This window comes from Lolium rigidum, chromosome 5 (genome assembly GCF_022539505.1).
Source record: "Lolium rigidum isolate FL_2022 chromosome 5, APGP_CSIRO_Lrig_0.1, whole genome shotgun sequence".
Taxonomy (NCBI): Eukaryota; Viridiplantae; Streptophyta; class Magnoliopsida; order Poales; family Poaceae; genus Lolium; species Lolium rigidum.
Genome location: NC_061512.1, coordinates 190,574,077 through 190,592,249, shown reverse-complemented (window position 1 = coordinate 190,592,249; position 18,173 = coordinate 190,574,077). Strand labels below are relative to the sequence as shown.

The 18,173-nt window shown below is 45.3% G+C and overlaps 1 long non-coding RNA gene across 1 annotated transcript; it reads left to right on the top strand.

Moving 5' to 3' along the window:
• Nucleotides 1-5,306: 5,306 nt before the first annotated feature.
• LOC124654011 lies at nucleotides 5,307-7,477 on the top strand. The gene is made up of 2 exons (XR_006988130.1): nucleotides 5,307-5,417; nucleotides 5,570-7,477. It is a non-coding gene; the product is annotated as an uncharacterized LOC124654011 (long non-coding RNA).
• Nucleotides 7,478-18,173: the final 10,696 nt, after the last annotated feature.

Genomic DNA, 18,173 nt, shown 5'->3' with positions numbered 1-18,173 from the left:
GCTCGCTCGACCTTGGCGGCGATGTACTGCCTCACGCAGCTGGCGCGCACCCGGCGACGGGGAAGCGCTGTATGCCGGAGGCTCACGCGATACGTGCAGTGCAGACCGAGTCAAAGAAGCGTGCGCGCGGGTCAAAGACAAAGAGGCCGTTCGGCGCGTTTCCTCCACCGAAGCAGGAAGAGTGCCGAGACGAGACGAGACGAGCTAGTAGCGTCATGCGTTTCGTCCGGCTCGGATCCATCCGGAACAGCTGGCCATTCACGTGCGCGGGCGGGCGGGTCAAAACAAGAAGAGCCTCCTGTCTGCGTTTCTCTCTCTCGCGTCGCGCCCCTTCCTCTCTTGTCGCATCGCACGCTGGCCCACTTCATTCAGCAATTAATTACCGCGGGGCGCGAGCGAACCAGCACCAATACCACTGCACGGCTTGGCCTGCCTACCTAGTGCCGATACGATTTAAACTTCGATTGATTGAAACTGGAGTAGATATCGATCTACCTAGTGCCCAACTCAAACGCACACCTTTATTCTTGGATTCGATACAAACAAGGAAAACTAATACCATCTAAATAAGTTCCAGATTGGCTGGCTGTACCTGCACTGCACAGACAGAAACAAGTGAATCAACCAACAAGGGTTAAACTTCTTCTTTATTATTATTAACATGATACCCAGCAAGAAAAACGCATACTTAAACCAAATCAGATATCAATGAACTCCAAAACATCACAGTAGATGAGCTACCAACAACTCTTCTTATCAGATTGATAGATAGCAAGCAGCAAAGTGATAAATTAATGACTTGGGCAACTTGAACAAAAGCCATTCTAACAAGTCCAAACAGCTACCAGTGTTCTTTAAACACCCAAAAGTAGCATGTACTCTTCTTCCAACCTGGCTGGGAATGTGCAAGTGTGTTTAGGGGCTGACAAACAAACTTGTACTCTTCATTAGTTCAATTACTCATGACCCAGCGACCAAAAACAAATCTTGCATGCCAATATGTACGCAATACTTGAACCAAATCAGAGATACAAGGGTCGTACAGATCATACTAGATGAACTATCATGTTAGTGACCAAACCACAAACATATAGCTCAAATAACTGAGAAAGGTACCATACAATTAGAGAAAGCGACTAGAGAATTAAACCAGGCAGCTACAGACTGTCAGACTGATGCTTTGGCAAAAGAAAACCAACAACACCTGGACGTCACTGCATCAACATACTCAAGGCCAAAACAACTTCTGCCAGCAGTCAACCATACAGTCCACATCAACTTAAACATGTACTTGAAAAATAGGCAGCTCCCATGAACAGTAAGAAAATATAGCACGTAATAACCAATTGGTCTATAATTAGAGCACGACCAAATTCATGCTCAAGAAGAATAGTAATCAGTACAGCAGGGAATCAATTCATGCTCAAGATTGATTTTTTTTTCACAAGCGCAGAGTCCTGCTTCAGTCAATGGGTTCCAGGATGTCTCACCGAGAATCCAGTATGTCGGAGACCATGAGGAAGGAGGCGAGACGCTGCTGCTCTTGACAGAGACCAGAAAGCGTAGTCAATTCACAGCCACCTGAGCACCTCCCCGCTAAGCTTGTGGATGTCGCCGATGATGTCAGCCACCACGCCTCCTCCTACCGGTTCTCTGACCACACCGTATCAGTCGGAGACGTATCAGTTAGCTGAAGCGGGAGCAGTGCTAGTTGGGCGGGAGGACAGATGAAAGGCGTCTCGTTAAACGCAATAGCATATTCTCCCTCCTGGGCGCATATCAATTCATGTGTTGTTAAAGTAAAATTGACCTCATATAACCGCCGATAAAATAATGGCGATCCGAAGTTTGGGTGGGAAAACAAAGTCTCCAAAAGTTTGGGCGGGAGGGCAGTCAAAGTGGGAGTGGTGAAAGATGGAGGGGTACTTATGAAAGGCAACTCATTATTAAACACACTAGCATGTTCTCCCTGGATGCATATCAAATCTTGTGTTGTTAAAAGTAACATTGGCCTCGAAGAACCGCCAATAAAATAACTGCATCCCAAAGTTTGGGTGGGAAAACATGGTGTCCAAAAGTTTGGGCAGGAGGGTAGCAAAAGCAGGAGCGCGCCGGCGCTAGTTGGGCGGGAGTAGGCATGAAATGCATCTTGTTAAACGTGCTAGCATATTATCCTTGTACGCCTATCAATTCATGTGTTGTTAAAAGCAAAATTGGCCTCGATGACCCGCAATAAAATAACAGAGTCCCAAAGTTTGGGAGGGAAAACACCGTGTCCAAAAGTTTGGGCGTGAGGGGCAGCTGAAGCGGGAGTGGTGGTAGTTGGGTGGTAGTATGCATGAAACTCATCTCGTTAAACGCGCTAGCATATTCTCCCTAGATGATTATTAGTTCATGTGTTGTTAAAAGTAAAATTGGCCTCGAAGAACCACCAATAAAATAACGGTGTCTCGAAATTTGGACGGGAAAACACCATGTCCAAAAGTTTGGGCGGGAGGCAAGGCAAAGCAGGCGCCGACGCTAGTTGGGAGAGAGTAAGCATGAAATGCGTCTCGTTAAACGTGCTAGCATATTCTCGTTGTACGCCTATCAATTCATGTGTTGTTAAAAGTAAATTTGGCCTCGGTGACCCGCAAATAAAATAACGACGTCCCGAGGGAGCAGACCCAAGAAAGGTGCATAAAATGATAGGTACTCACCTTCCCCATGCAGTAAATAAGATCCCTGAGGACGCATGGAATGACGAGGCCCATGCTACCATTTAGTGCATAAAATAATGACACGAGGCAATTGAAAGGGCCAATTGACACATGACCCATGCTACCATTTAGTATGGCCAAGTTCGAGAAACCCTAACTTCAGGTGATGATTTCAACAGCTGATCACACGCCCCAAGAAGCTCGTTTGCAATAGATATGGCCTCGCCAAAACGCTACCAGCACATGTGATCTTCGACGAAAAGGCAATACAGGAACATGTTGTGAGTACGTAAGTGTCAAAATTTGGGCGGGAAAGTTGTCGGTACCCTCGTTTGGGTGGGAAAAGTCCCAAAATCCGTGTGACTGTAGCCTCTGCTAAATATGCATGACAGGTGGGCTAGGTTGCTAGGCTAAATACGTCTCCACGACGTTATACATCATAAGTTGCATAGAGATATTTGTTTGTTTACATCTTAAATTTGTCTTATTTTCTAAAATGTATTAAATTTATGAAGTGTATCTTTCCACGGTAGTGCTTGAAGAGTTGCCACTAGCTTTAAATGCCATTGCTTGTGAATCAACTTTAGGCTTGAAATAATATTTTACCCAGTATTGTTTGCTTACCTTTTTTCGATAAAGGGAATATATTAATATCAAAAGATACCAATTACACCTAGCCTTTGCAACAATGCACCACCCTAATGACAGTACGGATGCACACAGCCAAAAAGAGAAAAGAAAAACTAAGAAATAAAAGTCCCGCTACAGTATCCTAGGCCTAGCAACAGCAGTACATCCACCAGCAAGACAACACCTGACTCTCCAAAAGCGACGCCTAAAATTTGGGACTCAAACCAACGGCGAGGTGTCCTCACCTTTCCCCAAGGCGGCCCCCTTTATCCCCAGACCTCGCACCCTCTCCTTTCTTCCCTGCGTCGTTGCCTTCTTCCCACCGGCCGCCTCGCCAAGGACGCGTGGCGAGAAGGTAGTGCATGGTCGACGGGGATCATTCTACCATTTAGTGCGTAAAATACTGACACAAGGTACTAGAAAGGGGCATGCCATCATATGTCATACATAAAAGGAGGGTAGGAGATGGCATGTGGAAAATAGCCTCAAAATCTTGAGAGTGAAAATCCGGCCACTTTTTGGGTCGGTTCGAACTCGTGGGTCACTTTTAGGGCCCAAATGACCACTTTTGAGCCCTAAATCTTTTCGATGATTTTGAATGTTCGACTTCTTTACAACTTTTTTTAAAGTCTGGCTAAATTTAGGAAACTCTAACTTCACGTGATGTGTCCAAGTGCTGGTCACACCCCCCATGAAGCTCGCATGCAATAGATATTTCCTCGCCAAAACTACTACTGTCACATATGATCTCTAGCCAAAAGGCTAGGCGGGAACACCCGGTGAGTACGTAACTGTCGAATTTTGGGCAGAAAAGTTGCCGATGCCCTCGTTTGGATGGAAAGAGTCTCAAAATCCATGTTGTTGTATCCTATGCTAAATATATATATGAGAGTGGGCCAGGTTACTAGGTTGAACATGCTTCCACGACGCTATACATCTTAAGTTGCACACAAATGCTCGTTTCTTTAGATCTTATGCTTTACATATTAAGTTTTTTCCTCGTTTCCGCACTAGTGGTTGAAGAGTTGCCACCGATTTTAAATGACATTGCTTATCAATCAACTTTAGGCTTGAAATAATATTTTACGCATCATTGTTTGCTTTCCTACTAATATGTCTCTTATTTTGATTTTGATTTTCAGGAGAGAAGGGCAACATTGGAGAGGAGTAGTATGAGGCTAATTAGTAAATTTTTAGGGATCCAAATCATGAAATGCCGCGCTGGTCTTAAATTTGGAATCCCGCGCTAGTGTATTCTCTGTTGAAATCACGCTTCGAAAGAGGGAGCCAAAAGATTCGATTTAGGAAAATCCGGGGCGCTGATGTATTCTCAATAGACCGCACCGCGCCAAAACTTACAAAATTTCGGAAGCGGAGCCAAAAAGTTCGATTTTGGGAAGCGGGAGCTTTCGGGTTAAACTTTGGGCTCCAAAGTCCAAACCGAAGGGGACACGCGAAATCTCCTTTACCCAACGCGATCCCCTTTCTCCCCCAATCCTCGCTCCCTCCTTCCTTCCCTGCCCACCGGCCGCCTCGCCGGCCGTGCCGTCAATCCTCCTACCACACCACCGTTCCCGCGCCGCCCCTGCCCCCCGTGCATCCGCGAAACCCTAGAGGAGCGGCTGCTGGTCCGGCGTCGAGGAACTCCGCCCGGTGCTGGCACTCGCCGATGCCGCCGACCTTAGCAAGGAGAGGCCTTGTCCGGATGGATCTGCACCCCATGGCGACGGCGGGGCCCAAGCAGCAGCATACCCCCTGCACGCCATCCGCGTCGAGCTCAAAATCCATGGTAAGCTCAGTATCTCCTACCCTTTCCGTCTCCATACATCGATTCCATCTTGCTGAAGCTCGTTCTTGCGCAGAAACGGAGGAGGTGATGGCCTGCCTACCGAGCCCCTGCTGGTGTGTGGCCGTCGGCACGCCATGGACAGGCCGCGCACGCGCGCCGGAGCTGCTGCAGCTGGGCGTCTGGGCGGCGACGAGGACGTGCAAGGTGAAGACATCCTGGACATGCTAGACCAGGAGTAGGAGCTCGCCCAGCCATCGACGGCTTCTCTACCACACCGTCGACCCACCTGCAGTTCTCCGGTAAGTCCCTCCTCTTCCTCAGCCTCCTATGAGTCAACTTCCTCGCTAATACTGCTGCTGCTCCTTGCCGTTGCCTGCTGCCCTGCTCTGCTAACGCAAATATCGTGTTCTGTCTTGTGCTGAAAAATGGTGTGCCATGTTGAGGTCTGAAGACAAGCTGCTCTGCTCGGATAGAGGAGAAGGAGACCAAGGCCTGCCTCTCCAAGCTCCTGCTCCTATGTGTGCAAGGAAATGGTATCGTCAATAGCTGCAGCTGGGCATGTATGCCTCCGGCAGCGACCTGATGGAGGAGCTCGCTCAGTCTGACCCTGACCACGGCGGCGTCCATGAAGCCATCCTGCTGGATCCCAAAGTGGTAGGTTGTTGTGTGACGCTGGTCGGCTGGTGCTAGGCGTAACCGCGGAACCATGGAAGTATTCTGCTTTCTCCACAACCTACTACTCAAGTGCATGCTGCTTCTGGCCTGCCATGGTTAAGTTATTAATTTGATTGCTATTTCTTTTGCCCTCTGAAACAAAAGTATCTGTTAATGTGATTGCTAGTTGTTTTGGTCTGAATGCTTAGTACACTGAAGAAACCGAACCTTCTGTTTTATCTCGAGGGTAGTGTCTATTGGAATGAGTACAAGCATGTCCTTTTGATTTAACTATCTGCTAGGATAAAATCTTTTATTGTCTGGAGCTGATATTTACTAATATGATGCACTAAAGTCAGCACACACGTGATACCTCTGAACTAAGAAATTATACTTAGGCACCTTGTATGCATGCTTTTCTAGATACAAACGCAGTTTCATGTTCTTGTAAAAAATTAAAGAGAGTGGCTAAATTAATGCTTCATGCTATTTTCTGTTTTGTTGTATGACGCCTTGCTTCTGCTATAGGACAGGCTTCCTGCTAATTATTGGAGTATGCAGAGTTCCTGATGTTGTTGCTCTGTTTCTAACATATGCACACCTGTTTAGCCTGTTGTGTTGTTTGGTTGATTTGATTAAGTGGATAAAAACTATTCTTTTATATTTTACTGGCTGGTTAATTAAGTACTTGTTATACTAGTACTTGGCTAGAATGAATTTTTTTAAGTTTGGTTGTTGTTCTCCTTGTTTGCTTATGCTTTGGAATTCCTGAAACTAACCTCTGTGTTTATGCATTTCTGTTTGAGGTGATCGACCACCAACTACAACATCCCCGTTGACGTGCTCAACAACCTCGAAAAGCCACTCCTAATCAGCTGGTGATCTCACTCAGCAACATTCTTTTGGTTCCGGTTACGATGAGTGCAAGCAAGTGTTATTAAAAATAAATCTGGCTGATCTTTGTAGACAAGTGGAAATAAGTAATTCTGGACAACTGCTAGATAGGAAGCATCACTCTAGCTAGCTACCTAGTTTGGCTATCGAAATATGGATTTCTGCCTCTTAACTATTGCATAGTGCTAATTTAGGATCACAAGTCATTTGGTGAACTTTTTGCTGCTGATTTAAGACAAGACCATTTGGTTATATCTCTTGTCCCTTGTATTCATTTTGAAGAGAACCTTGTGTATGTACAACTGCGCATACCCTGTAGGTTCCCTGTTGTTGCATATGGATGCTTCAACTTCTAGCCTCTACACCTTTGTGTTCTATGCTAGCTTACCCGTGTATACTGTTACTAGTTGAAACACTTTATGATTTTTTCATTTAACTACAATTTGTTATTCTTGATCTTGCTAGCTAGGTATGCTGGGATATTATTTGACATGGGATTACTTATTTTGCGTCATGAATGTACATGTTGTCGTGTCTTACTAAATATGCTTCAAAGTTCACCATCATTATTTTGTGTTTTTTGTTGGAGGATAACAACAAGAAGCGTAACAGAAGCCTTGTGCATCCATCACTTGGAAGGAAACAAGGGAGACACCATCTTGTTGATGCCCTGGTCTACAATGCATATGGTTGCAATGCATCGGCGACCGTAACACCAACATTCATGTGTTGTAATAATTGTGAGCTGGTGGATCAGCACCTGTTGATGTTTGCTGTTTGGTGCTGCTTGGTGTTGCGGAAGTTCTGATCATGTTTGTTGTTTGGTGATAGGTTGTGCTGTGTGCACCACTATTGTCTAAATTGTTTGATGTGCAGGTTTGGATGTCCAAAAATCAGGCAAAGTCATGCCAAAATTTTGAATGCCCTTGACTGATTAACTATGATATCTAGTAGTTGTATTTCTTAAAGAAAAGAAAATCATGCTGATCATGTAAACAAGTAGAAAGAAGAATCATTGTAAAAAAAAAGTAGAAAGAAAAACAGTTCTGAGTATGGGTAGCTAGTTTGGTATGTGGGATACCAACATCGTTTACTAGCTGGTATGATATAAGAACGGGTCTTTGCATTGGGCCAAGTTTGGCTCGTCGATGTAAGAAAAGAAAAAAGAGCCTAATCATAGTTGAGCATAGGATTTCCCGACCAGCTCAACTCTTAGAATCTGCTGCTACGTGCGTGTGCGTCACAACTATACTGGGCACCTTGGAGGCAGCTCAACAACAGATCGATCGATCATGAACAGGAGTTTTTTAAAGCAAGTCGAGCCACTTTGAGACTCAATGATAGTTGGGAGAAAAGGAGAGTAAGTTGCTTCAGATATTAGTACTATTGATCTCGGAGAGCTGCCTATAAAATTTTGCACTGGAGAATGCTGTGTGCCAAAGTTTGGGACTTTGGGTGGGAGGGCAGCAGGAGTGGTGCGACGTAGCCCCAAGGTGTGTCGATAAACATAATAGTGTATTCCCCCTAGCTGGACGCCGTCTAGTAGCACTACTCTTGTTTTAGTGGTGGTGCTCTCCAGTTTTGCGAAACAGACATATCTCACTTATCCTGCGCCCAACCACTCAAAACATTAACTACCATAGGGTATTCTCCCTGGAAAATGAACTTTGAATGATTAACTGCCATAAGGCAGTGCATGCAGTACTACAGCTAGCTAATAGTTTTTCCCGCCCAAGATTTTTTTCCCGTCATGCTTTCTCAGCAGCCAACAGCCAGCATGTACACCTTATTCTTTTCTTCTATTTTTTTCTCAAGCCTAGCTGAACAAACACCTAACTTGAGACCACCCGCTACAAACCAACGATGACCAGAGTGCAAAATTCCAAAGAAAATTTGGCGGGTTCTAAAATATATTTTCTCAAATTTTTTTGGACTTGATTTACACAAAATTAAGAATTTGATTAAACCTCATTTAAATTTAAAGTGAATTTATTCCGAATTGAGTTTAAAGCTGTCGGTGGGCCTCTATATTTTCTTCAACCCAAAACTCCAGAACCCTGCAACACTATGACACATCACCCGACGATGGCTTCCCTTGCCTTTTGGCGGCGACACAGCCTTGCCGCTCGTCCCTACTTTCCCCCACCTCACCTCCGACCCTTCATGATTTCATTGGGAAGGAAGTTGTTTGTCCTAGATAAGCATATCCCGAAATCTACCACAACGAAAAACTGACCATATCCTTGCCATACCTTCTTGAGAGCCGGAGTAAAAATAACATATCTTGGACGGTGGCGACCTCGCCCGAGCTAGCGCACATGCATGCATATCTAGCAAGTCACGGGTACTATAAGCCAGAGCACAAAGTATCAATGATATATTTGCGAAATTAAATTATCTAGAAAACTTAGAGTACTTTAACATAAAATCCAAACATAATTGAAATATGAAAAAAAGTCCATCTAAGTTTGATAAAATCTTCAATGGTTGATTCTGAAATGACAGAGATGGTATTTTTCTTGCTCGTGGCTCAGTTTGGTCTTGCATGGAACAATGGGGCCAACCTTTTAGTGCATAAAATAACAACGTGGGGCACTACAAAGGTGCATGACAACGTAGGCCACACATAAAACGACGAGATGAGTGGGGCTGTGGAACAACACCATGATGTCCCTAAATAGCCTCGGAAAGCTTGAGGAAAAAATCCTGTCACTTTATCGATTCGAAATCACGGGCCAATTTTGAGGGATGGTGCGGCATTGGGTAAATAGGTTTCGCAAAACCAACCCATCTATCGAGGCATGCGACAAGGTTTTCTTGTTGTGTTATTGGCCTCTAGCTAGCTAGTATTTGTTAGGATGCGGAACATGGCAGAAAGAGGCTATCATGCTGGTGCGTCTCAGGGGAATTTATGAAACAACTTTTATCCACAATGAAAGACTAGTCTATTTTTTACTGTGTGTACAGAAGTTGTATATACCTACATTTGCCCCCCCCCCCCACCACACGCACATGCCAAAAAGAAGTAGTTTCACATTGTTTCTCTGCGTGATTACGACCTTTCTCTATCTACAGGCCCCGGAACAGGAGTACACCATCTTTTCATCCTATCTTGTGATTTCATGTGTCTCTATTCTTTTTTCCGTAAAATGTGATGATTTTATGTGACTTTTTTTTTGCTAGTTTAAACTCGTAGGAACATGACAAATAAAAAAAAATAGGCGAAGATCTTACAAAAGGTGGTTCGGTCCCTACAAGGCGGAAGTTTTCCATTATATGTTCAGAACCTTCGTACAAGATAGTTCAATTTGTGATGGAGGAGCACTTGAACGTTGTATATCATATCTTCCTCTTTACAACCAACGGTTTCAATGGATTTTGGTTTTATTTCTTACCGGTTTAAGGGTTTGGGGATAAGATTTGGCCAGGCCAGATCCCTTAAACGCGGTCTGGCCCCTAAATCTTTCCCGGGCCCTATTTCCAGCCCGCACCGACATGTATATATCGCGTTCGGAGCGGCTGATGCGGGCCAAAACCCTCACCCCGGTCCGTCACTTTGCATGCCGCTCCGCCGTATCACCACCCACATTCCAACGCCGGCGACCTCCAATCGACCGCGCTGTCAGCAGATCCGAGCTCCCCGCAGCACCATGATGTCTGGACGGGCTGGTTGAGCGATCGTGGGGGTGGCCAAATTGGTCGCGGCGGAAGCTCGATCGGGCAAGCTGGGGGCACGAGTGGGTGCGGCGGGAAAGACAGCGCCGACGAGAAATCGGAAGCCGCGAAGAAGCTGTCGGGTGCGGCGCGCCTCCGTGAGTTGTACCGGTACATGAAGTACATGCTCGAACCATTGCATGTGTTCTACCGGTGGGTGTCGAGCTTGTCCCTCCGTGGCGTCACCACCACCATCTGCTCCGCTTCATCCGCCTCTTCCGCGTCGAGCTCGCGCGCGCCACCGCAGGCAGTGAAGATGGAGGTCGAGAGTGCGCTCGTTGTTGCTACATGCGACTACATCGAGGACGCGGAGCTCGCATGGATCCTTCCGGCGCGCTCGATGGCGCAGTCGGCTGTGCGCTCGGCGACTTCATCGATGATAATCACGTCCCCACCGTTCTCAGGCTAGTGTTGGAGATGAGGAGTGGCACATGGTGGTGAAGGAGCAGCGAAGACGAGTAAGGCAGCCGCCGCATCGCCGCCCGCGTCCCTGCCACGACAAAAGGCTCCGGACCATCCCACTGATCAATTGTCGAATGGAATGCATGTTTTGTCGCCCGCATGAAGGTGGTAACTGGTAACGCTGGATCTGCTTTGATCGATTGCATTGTGCAAATGTAGCTCCATGGTGTAGACCCGTTGTCATCCTAGTTTCGTACCACCGGATCAAGCGCCACCTCGATTCCAACCTCAAGATCAACAACATCATCTGCAAGACCCAAAATGAATGCATCCCGCACTAAGTCATAAAATTCTATAAAAAATGGAAAAAGTTTCAAAAACAAAGAAAAAAGTGAATGAATTTTAGTAGATAAAGTGCTCAAGCCCGGCACGTGAATGAAGTTTTTGGCGTCGTGTGGGCCACGAAAATGCCGTCTCCGGCTAGTCAGCCACCACCGCGTACAATTCTCGTGTTCTTCCGACTTCCGGTGACACACCAGCCGGCAGCCACGACAACACACTGTCCTGGTGTTTCTTGATCTTGGCTCGCCCAAGCGGCAACTTCATGAGCTTGGGATTGCACGGGAATGCTGTCCGCGGGATGGAATTCAGGAAGTCGTTGGACACGGCAACATGACGCCAGCTCGAGTGGGGGTTGACCTGATCACGCCGGCTAAGGAACGAAAGTTTCAGCGATGGCGGCCCCGACAATGCACGCCTCATATGTACGTTCCCATAATGGCGAGCGAGGGAGCACCCGGTGCGAGACTTGGCGCAGTACGACGTTGGTCACCGTGGCAAGAAGGTATTTAGACGGCGGCCATGTCGCAGAGCAGCTGAGACGAGCACCATGACTGGCCGGCACGCCCGTGAGCAGCACATGGGTCACTCTGGCAGGCACGTATTTAGACCTCGCACATATGGTGGCTTGCTGCTCTTCACTAATTTCACCCTGGCCATTAGAGTTAACACATAGCGAAGAAGATGAGAAACCATTTCATACAGATTGCACTTATAGACATGCATATATATAGCCCACTCGTGTGGGTAGCAACAGTCAACAGACACCAACAACTCGTTTCCAGCATTAGGTACTAAAATAGACGGAACATGGCTTTAAATGGCAAAAGCAGGACCAAAACTGGCCCACACGGGACAACCCGGTGACTTCGTCGATGACAATCACCTCCCCACCGTCCTCACGCTCGTGTCCGAGACGAGCCGCCGCGAAGCGGAGAAGGCTGAGGAGTGGCGCATGGTTGCGAAGGAGCAGCTACGACGAGTGAGGCCGCCACCGCATCGCTGTCCGCGTCCCCGCCACAGCAAAAGTCTCCGGTGAGCATCCCGGAGCAGGATGAGCATCATGACGGGCACGCCCGCAAGAGCAGCATGTTGGTCACCGGCGTTGAAAGGAATTGCTGGTGGCCGTCTCTGCGGTGTAATCCTTGTCTTTGTCTTGTACCGCACTATCAAGTGTCACCTCCAGTCCAACCTCAAACTCAACGACACCATCGGCAAGGCATGCTCAGGTCGGGGCTCACACAAGCATACCGGGTTCAGGCCACTCCACGCTAGACTCCAGCTCAACGACACCATGGACAAGGCATCAGTAATCGTATTTACAAAGCCACAGGATGCGGTAACGGACGTCTTTGGGATAGGCAACCACTGCAATGTACAACTCCGGTGCTCTTCCGAGCGACGCAGGCCGTGGGAACAACACCCGGTGTTTCTTTATCTTGGCCCATGCCGAACGCGACAACTTTAGGACATGCTCATGCTGCAGCTTGCACGGGCATGCTGGCCTCAGGGCGGAATTCAGGAATTCGTCGAACACGGCAACATGACGCCGGCTAGAGCGGGGATTTACTCTATCACGCCGACTGTACGAACGGAAGTTTCGGCGTCGCCATCCGACGCACGGCGCGGCTCGTGCTCTTCCATGCATGCGACAACATCCACGACAACACAAGCCCGTCTGGCGAGCGAGGGAGCACCCGATGGCAGAGTCGGCGTAGTAGCAGCCATGGGAGCCGAGGAGCGCAACGTCCACGACAGCCATGTCAGGACGAGCAGAGCAGGATGAGCATCATGACGGGCACGCCCGCCAGCAGCACGTTGGTCACCATTTAGTACGTATTTATTCTTCAAACCTATGGTGGTCACCGTGGCCACCAGAATTGACATATAGTTTTCTCAAAAAAAGAAGAAAAAGATTGACATATAGTGAGAAGGCGGTCAAACATCTCATATAAAGTTGCTCTTATATATATGCATGCACGCAGCTCACTCGTGTCGGTACCAATGGACGCCAAACAACTAGTTTCCATCAGCTCCAAAACAGACGGAAGCCCGCTTTAAATCGCAAAAGCAGGACCGAAAACTGGCTTCCACATGGAGAACCGGAAAAAAGTAGCCTAACTCTGGCTTCTTATCAGGCGAACCGGAAGAACCAGCCAAATTCTCGCCAAGGCTGAGGCGAACCGGTGAGAATCGACCTAAATCTTGCCTATTCTGGGCTGAACCGGTGAAAATGTCGATTTCGCGGAGACACGACGAAAAACGGGTGTTTTCTACCTAAATTTGGGCCAGATTCCGGTTTTTTCTGAGAATCTGCCTCAGTCTTGGCCTGGACATGGCCCTGCCTAGCTCTTCGCCTCGCTTCTTGATGGGCTTTCATTTGAGTGGGCCGGGAACATAAACGCTTGGGCTATATCTGGCAGGCTGCACTGGGTTAACCTGGGCTTTAGCATACTGCTTGCTTGGTAAGAGAAGTTTCGCCCGCACAGACGAGTTTATGACCCAAATATACCTAGCTACAGCCTTGCAGCTTGGCCCTACTTTGTAAAATCAATCCCAAACTAGAAACATAAAATAAAATCTAAAATTTGCCACCTTGGGAAGTATGTTTTATCTGTGTTGGCCGTTGCTAATTGTATTTGCGGTGATGTGCGTGGACGGCTTGGCGACGCTCGGACACGTCTCCTCCTCCTCGCGCGGCTTCACCTGCGACACGGGCGGCGTTGGAGCGTCGCCGTCACCGTCGATCTTGATAGTGTCACGGTTGGAAGAAGATCAGTAGCTAGGAGCGTCACCGTCGCCGTCGATCTTGTAATCTTGTAATTTTGTAATCTTGTAATTTTGTTACATTCACTAGCTTTTCTAACTATATTAAAATCGCCCCAATAACGGGCAAGGTCGCATATATCCAGAAAGTTTTGGAAAAATTCAATATGGATAAATCATATCCATCCAAAACACCCATGGTCGTTAGATCCCTTGATATGGAAAAGGATCCCTTGATATGGTCGCTAAATGAGTTTTCGTCCGAAAAAGGAACGAAAATAATGAGGTGATGAGATATAAAGCGAGACTATTAGCACAAGGGTTTACGTAGAGACCCGGTATCGACTACGATGATACACTGTAATGAGTGGAATTGCGTTTCGATACTTAATATCATTGGCAGTACAAATAAATTTATCAATGCATTTAATGGATGTAGTGACCGTATAACTATATGGGTCACTCGATGCGGATATTTATATGAAAATCCCTGATGGACTTAAAATCCCTAATCCAAACATAAATCGCAACATGTATTGTGTAAAATTACAAAAGTCACTTTATGGCTTAAAGCAGCCGGGTAAAATGTGGTATAACCGGCTTAGTGAGTTCGTTATTCGGAAAGGATACTCAAATAATGATAATTGCCCATGCGTTTTCATAAGGAAATCCTCAAAAGGATTTTGCATCATCTCAGTTTATGTTGATGACCTCAACATCATTGGTAACGCGGCAAATATATTTGTAGCATGCAAACCTCATGGAAGTCAACTAAACAGACTTTAGTAGCAACTTCCACTAACCACTCTGAAATAATTGTATTATATGAAGCTTCATGTGAGTGCGTATGGCTTCGCAGAGTGATTAATCACATGCAAACCTCATGCAGTATAGGTTCATTAGAATCACCAACAATTATCTATGAAGATAATGCTGCATGTGTTGCTCAAATGCATATGGATATATTAAAAGTAATATCACAAAACATATTGCTCCAAAATTGTTTTTTCCTCATGAATTACAGAAAAATGGAGAAATTGATATTTTGCAAACAAAATCATGTGACAATTTTGCAGATGCTGCATTTCAAAAATGCATGCATGGCATTGGTATGAGATGACTTAAAATTTGCAAAGTTCAGGGGGAGAAATCTTCCAGGGTTGAACTTACTATTTATCATCCGATAATAATATATTGTCCTCTTTCCTTATGAGTTTCTCCAATGGATTTCTCATATAGGTTTTAATGATACAATTATTATACCAATGGTATATCGGATTCCTATATTATCCTTATATTTTTTCCATATGATTTAGGAGGACATATATTGTACACGATCAAGTTTTCAAGATCAAGATCCATCAAGATCAAGTTTTCAAGAGACCCTATTGAGAATTTCGGACATAGAAGATTTCGATGACAGCGTTGTCCAAGGGGGAATGTTAGGAATTAATTAGCGTTAGTTTAAGGCTAATGATGTGGTTATTAGATTCCCTAGCATATTCTCCTTAGCGGTTAGAATATTTACATTTTGTCCAATCGATGTGCAAAGCAAACAGTTGTGTCATTTCCCAAGAGACACGAACATGTAATAACCCATATTGTAAGCGACGGTTCGGGTAGTATATAAACCTGACCAAAGTATCAATAAAGGCAATCATTCACATCCATTTGTTTCCTCTCAATCTCTGTATCTCTTCATAAACAATCTACCATCACTCTCCACCTCCTTCAGTTCCCAATATTCCACAATATCACTGAATAAATTAGTCCACCGTACCTAGGCAATCTTGTAATTTTGTTACATTCACTAGCTTTTCTAACTATATTAAAATCGCCCCCAATAACGGGCAAGGTAAATTATTGCTACTTAACACATGTATAAGTTCGCAAGCCATCTTATTACTATTTTGAAAACTATTTTGAGAGACGACAGAGCATAAATATATACAAAACAAAATCGAGATTATCAGGCCGGTGTCACAAGCCATAACAGACAGTCACAAACCCGAGTCTCATTCATGCGACATCAGTTTCCAGCAACGCTGCTGTGATGTTAGAGCCGCACGAGATAATGCCAACTAAATCATAATCAGTTTCCAACAACGCTTCTTTTGTGCGAAATACGGGTATTTTCTACCCAAATCTAGACAATATTCCGATTTTTTTTAGGAATCTGCCTCGGTCTTGGCCTAGACGTTGGCCTGCCAAGCTCTTTTGCCTCGCTTCTAGATGGGCTTCGGTTTGAGTGGGCACATGAATGCTTGGACCAAATCTAGCAGGCTGCCTAAAATTGCAAGATTGCATGGTGCGTACCTGATCATGATCAGAATTATTATTCTATCAAATGATTGGGCTATTGAATTTTTACACCGTCTATATCTAGACAAAGTTGACTCGCTTATTTTGGGATGGAGGGAATATATTTTATGAAAAGCAGTCTGTATAGGAGAAATAGCTTTATCTGCAACTAAGATGGCTCTATTATTCAAAACTTTAGTAACCAACTTGAACAAAACATTTGACAGGCAAGTTGGCCTATATTGCAGGATCATATCAGCACCAACACTTTTAGGTAAAAGAGTTAGGACACCATAATTTGAACTAGAAATATCCACTCTTCCGTGAAAGGACTACAAAAAAAGAAACATAAATTAGAGACCAATAATGCAACTCAGCTGGAAATCCATCTAGGACCTGGGCCTTATTATGTTTCATTTGAAAACGAGAAAACTTAATTTCCTGTACAATAAAAGTTGTAGTCCTAGCAACTCTCTATCATTATCATCTAAAACATTAGGAACTATAAATCATCAAAACCAATACCCATATCAACATTTATAAAAGGAAGTAGCAAGCAACAACATATACCTATCACCTTGAACTAGACCCCCATCTTGATTCAAGAAACTAATTTTATTTGGCCATAAAGTAAGCAGTACAAGCAATTCCTTCTAGTAATTCATTTTCTTTCGCTCTCTTTCACCACCTCACTTCCTCTTGGTTATAAATTCTATGCAACTAATCTTCATATTGCTTTCTACTTAAATCTATAGCTTCAACCGACACTTTCTTTTGTCTCTTACGTAACCACATAATTTAGGTTCCAACCATTAAGATTTTTTCCTTATACCTCTTGCTCTATTTTTTCCATTTAGTTAAGAAGTCCCTTCCAGGATTTAAAAAAAAATTCCGCAATCTGTAGACTAAACTATCTAAATCGTCTCTCAAAACCCAACAAAGTTTAAATTTAAAAAGGTTTCTCCACTTTACCAATATTTAAACATAAGTCCGAAATAATAGTTGAATGATCAGAAATCACTCTATGTAAAAACTATTCCGCAATCTGTAGACTAAACTATCTAAATCGTCTCTCAAAACCCAACAAAGTTTAAATTTAAAAAGGTTTCTCCACTTTACCAATATTTAAACATAAGTCTGAAATAATAGCTAAATGATCAGAAATCACTCTAGGTAAAGTTTTCATGTACAATAAGCTAGAGTAGCCCCCAAATGAGTAGCTTTTGTAATAATATTAAAATAGCCCCCAATAACGGGTAAGGTAAATTATTGCAAGCCATCTTATTGCTATTTTGAAAATTATTTTGACAGACGATAGAACCACAAATATATTAAAAAAACTAAATCGAGAGTACCAGCCCGGTGTCACAATTAAGCCCCCTAACAGACAGTCACAAACCCGATCGAGTCTCATTCATGCGACATCAATTTCCAGCAACGCTGCTGTGATGTTTGCTTATGACGCAGCAGAGCCACACGAGCTAATATGCCAACTAATTAAATCATCAGTTGTTTCCAACAAGGGCTTCTTGTGTGCGATCTTCACGAACCCACACCGTGGTGGTAAGAGAAGTTCCGCCCGCACCTGCAAAACAGATGGATGAAACAGGAACCACCAGCCTCGCGGTAACTTTGTGTTGGGTGCGCATGAAAATAAATAATGGGTCTGCCTGCGAGTAAAAGATTCAGGTAAAGCAGTATATATAGTTAGTTACCTGCAGTGCATGGAGTCGCAGCCGGACACCTTCTCGACGTACATCCTGCAGCCGGGGCACCTCCCCCACCTCCGCTGGCTGCGCGACCTTCCGAGCAGCGGATCGTCGCGGCCGCGCTCGTCCTCGCCGAGCCGGCGGAACTCGGCGCACCGGACGCCGTCGTGCCACGGCACCTTGCACCGCGCGCAGAACATCCGGTTGCGGTGGGGGCACTCCACGTTCGTTGTTACCGCCGCCGCCGCGTGCTCGGGACTGGTGTCGTCGACCATC